Raw genomic sequence first — 4,821 nt, forward strand, 5'->3', positions numbered from 1 at the left:
GGAATCAACGGTGACGTCATAGAGCATTTTGGATCTCGGAGCCATTGTTCCCTGCAAGAGGCAGAAGTTCTCATTTGCTTACAATCTTTGAAACACCTGGGACAACCTTGTCCGTACAGCCACTGTTACTGTGGCTTCTTGCCAATACCCTTGGATATCTCGTGTTACAGAACATTAGAGATTACATTTCAGATGGGGTCATGCCCTTTCTTCTTTTCCTTTAGAAACGTTTCTTGAGTGGGGTACAGGGGTTTTCAAAGGAAATTCACTGGGGCCTCGCTCTGGACCGTGACCCCATGTAGCGGAATGACGTTCGGCACAATGCAGGCCTGTCGTGGGCCCTGTCCATGGGGGTTAGTGACTGCACGTATCGTAAGGTCTGAATTACTAAGCTTAGCTGCCACTGGCTCAGATGGAATGACATTATACAGTGTGGCCCTAAGTTAATGGAGAGTAATTTAAAGAAACAGCAGCAGACATAATAGAAGTTGTACATCTAAATGAGGGTTGTGCCCTTCAAAAGTTGTAGCATGAAAGGCAATGCGTTTAATCCATTGACGCTTTCCTGAGCCAAACATTGTTATAACTTCTGATCTGAAGTTGCCTTCAGGATTGGTGGCACATTAAAAATATATTTATGAAATATTTATTGTGCTTTTTTCCCCGATTACAAAAGTTATATAGATTTGTTGCAGAAAGTTTGGAAAGTACAGGAAAACACAATTAAAAAAGTAGTTCATCTGTAATTTTAGCACCGTAAGAAGACCCCTGTCAAAACTAATGTATATCTCTTCCTGGTAATTGTTTAGGCATCTGCATACATGGATGTACACACACACACTGACATATGCATGTTTATTCACTGAATTGAGGCAATAAACCTTAGACTGTCATTTAGGCTGCTTAAAAATATGTCGTGACACATTGCTTTGAACATTCTCAGTGGTCCAAATATTTTTCTTAAAAAGAATGAGTTTTATTTTTGGAAACAGCCAGATGTCATTTAGAGCCAAGCCTAGGTAACTCCATTATAAAAACGCTAATATGTTTTAGGAGAACCAACCAACTCCTCTGACTATAAAGTAATAAATTTGGTTTTCTTGGGTGGATCAATCTGACTTAACATTATATCCAAAAGCAGAGTTCTGCAAATGTGTTAAGCCATGAGAAATCATTGGGTTAAGTGTATGGATTTTAAAGGTGAGTGATTTGCAGGAGAGGGGCACTCTTTTAAACATAAAATTTCTGCTTCTATTTTTAAGGAACATGAACCACTCACTACAAAGCAAGGCAGGGAATTTTATCTCATAAGCTTGGAGCATATGGTAGACAAGCAGCAGCCTCACTTTTTTATTTTTTTTAAATATGAAGGGTACTTTTATTGGACATCACAGGTAGAACAGTAGTTTAGAGGGCATTTTTCACAGTAAATCAAAACAAACAACACCAAAAACATGTACACAATGACCTAACAACTTAACAAAGATGCTCCTTTTATCACTGAGCTTAATAACAAAGCCTAAATAAATCATCTGACTAGTCATTAATTGTGTGTACTCAGTTGCACACCATCGTGGCTATCTGAATCGTGAAGATCTTTTTTGTACAGTTCTTCTGTGTATTCTTGCCACCTCTTCTTAATATCTTCTGCTTCTGTTAGGTCCATACCATTTCTGTCCTTTATTGTGCCCATCTCTGCATGAAATGTTTCCTTGGTATCTCTAATTTTCTTGAAGAGATATCTAGTCTTTCCCATTCTATTGTTTTCCTCTATTTCTTTGCATTGATCACTGAGGAAGGCTTTCTTATCTCTGCTGTTCTTTGGAACTTTGCATTCAGATGGATATATCTTTCCTTTTCTCCTTTGCCTTTTGCTTCTCTTCTTTTCTCAGCTATTTGTAAGGCCTCCTCAGACAGCCATTTTGCCTTTTTGCACTTCTTTTTCTTGGGGATGGTCTTGATCCCTGTGTCCTGTACAATGTCACAAACCTCCGTCCATAGTTCTTCAGGCACTCTGTCTATCAGATCTAATCCCTTGAATCTATTTCTCACTTCCGCTGTATAATTGTAAGGGATTTGATTTAGGTCATACCTGAATGGTCTCGTGGTTTTCCTTACTTTCTTCAATTTAAGTCTGAATTTGGCAATAGGGAGTTCACAATCTGAGCCACAGTCAGCTCCTGGTCTTGTTTTTGCTGACTGTATGTATAGAGCTTCTCCATCTTTGGCTGCAAAGAATATAATCAATCTGATTTTGGTGTTGACCATCTGATGATGCCATGTGTAGAGTCAACTCTTGTGTTGTTGGAAGAGGGTGTTTGCTGTGACCAGTGTGTTCTCTTGGCAAAACTCTGTTAGTGTTTGCCCTGCTTCATTCTGTACTTCAAGGCCAAACTTGCTGTTACTCCAGGTAGCTCTCCTCTGTGCATGGGTGCTAAATTGCTTTAGTCGTGTCTGACTCTTTGCAACCCTGTGACTGTAGACTGCCAGTCTCCTCTGTTCATGTGATTCTCCAGGCAAGAATATTGGAGCGGGTTGCTGTGCCCTCCTCCAAGGGATCTTCCCAACTCAGGGATTAAACCTGCATCTCTAATGTTTCCTACATTGGCAAGGAGGTTCTTTACCACTATCACCACCTGAGAAGCCCCTACTCTATGTAAATGTCTGGTTTTCCCTTGCCTTGGGGCAGTCAAAAAGATGGGCTGAGAGAGATGACAATTTTCAAAATAACACCGGTTAAATATATTAGTATTTATCCATTCTGAAATAATGAATACATAGGTTCTTAATAAATGTGTATTAATAATTCAATACAAGATAATTCAATACAATTCAATAGAAGATAAGATCTATCAATAAGGACCTAGGGTTCATTTTTCCATCACTGTCCACCCGCAGGTCTGTTCTATTGATGATGGTCTCCTTGCTGGCCTCTGGGACAATTATTGAGATCCTCACAGGCCAGATAAGGCTTTATTAATGCAAACCTACTGGCAGCCTCTCACATGTCATGAGTGGTGATTTAGCACCATAAATTGATATCTTGGTCCCCATCCTGGCCAATCCCTATTTTGTCTCCAGCAGATGTAGATAATAACTTGGGGAAAAGGGAGTTGGGAGCTGGCTTGGTTCTGGAATCCTTCTAGACCAAGAAGATAAAGTACCCTTTCTAACTGAGCAGTCCAATTCTCTATAGACTCCTTCAACCAGTTCTCCAGTTCCAAAACTCCTTTTGCTTCTCTTCATGGGGCTCATACTTTGTGGGGATCCAGATTCAACAATTAACAACATTTATTAAGCCCCTATTATGTGGTAGATGGTATAAAAGGCCATTTTACAAGTATTCTTATTTTGTTCCCACATCGATCCAGTTCTACATAAGGTTGTGAATTGAGGTTCAGAAGGGGTTAGTAATTGGCTCAAGGTCATACCAGTGATTAATGGGGAAATGAGATTTAAATATAAAGATTGTGGTTTTAAAGTTGTATGCATTTGTTACTTATTATCTGTCTCCTCTCATTAAAATGTAAGCTCTGCATAGGCAGGAACTTTGTCTTGGTCACACTGTATTCCCAGCACCTTCAACCATGCCTTGCAAATAGTAGATGTTCAGTGGTTTTGTATTGTGTAGTGGAAAGAGACCACCTGTGTTAAAATTCTTGTTTAGTACTCTTTAGCTGTGTGACCCTGGGCAAGTGAATCAACCTCTCTGTGCCTGTTTTCTCACCTGTAAAATGGCCATAATGAAGTGCCCATTTCACTGGTGGTTGTGAGCCTTAAGGTGTTTAGAACTTGGTTCATGTGAAGTGCTTAATAAGCATTAGCTATTCTTAATATCTGTTGAATAAATAAAATGTTTGGGTGCCTATTAAGTGCCAGACCTGGGAAATGGCAGTAAACAATATGGTCATGGTCCCAGTCCTCAGGGAGCTTGCAGCCTAGTGAAGGACAGACAGGCTGGAACAGAGAGGTAAGTGCTGTGAGAAGGAAGTGTAGGATGTGAGGGGTGCTAATGAGAGAGGGTAAGGATGGCTTCCCGGAGCCAGGATATCTCTACTGAAGTATGAGGGATGAATGAACATCCAAGTGGAGGAAGGAGGGCCCGGGAGGAAGGGGAGAGCATGTACCAAGGCCCTGGAGGTGAAAGCGATCTGGTGTGCCTGTCATTTGGAGTGCTTTCAGTAGCGGGTAATAGAAAACTCAACTAGAAGTGGTTTTAATAATAAGAAAAATATCATGTCCCTTCCAAGAGTAAGAAGTCTAGCTGTAGGCATTCCAGGATTGGTTAATTCTGTGGCTCAAATGTGTCTCCAGATCTTTTCACACCCCCCCTCCGCCCTACCATCCTTTGTGTCTTGGCTTACCCTTTGGGTAAGCCTTTCTTATCCAAAGATTGGATTGGCTTCTCCTCAGGGCCTCAAGATGGCCCCAAGGTGGTGTCATATGTAGACGGCCATATGCCAGTTTTGGAGGCAGAAAGCTTCACCAAAGGGCAGGCTTTCCCCTCAGGTTGCATTGGTCAGAATGGTATCACACACCATTATTAGCAAGGGGAGTGGAATTTTCTCGTTGGCATAAACTGAAATCAAGATCCATTTCCTAGGGCTGGGGCCAGCCTTCCATAAATCTGTGGTTGCTTGATAATGGAACAAAGTTGGGCTTGCTTTAAGAAGGAGGCTGTAAGGTGGGATGGGAATGCTACTGGGCAAGCAACTAGCAGGAATCCCACCATCCCCTTTGTGTTCTGAGCTGCACTGTTCATGGATCACAAAGGGTACCACTTTGAATGAAGGCAGATGCTGCTGACCTGCAAGAGTCTTA

Source organism: Giraffa tippelskirchi, chromosome 7, assembly GCF_054371585.1.
Source record: "Giraffa tippelskirchi isolate mGirTip1 chromosome 7, T2T-mGirTip1v1.2.pri, whole genome shotgun sequence".
Classification (NCBI taxonomy): Eukaryota; Metazoa; Chordata; class Mammalia; order Artiodactyla; family Giraffidae; genus Giraffa; species Giraffa tippelskirchi.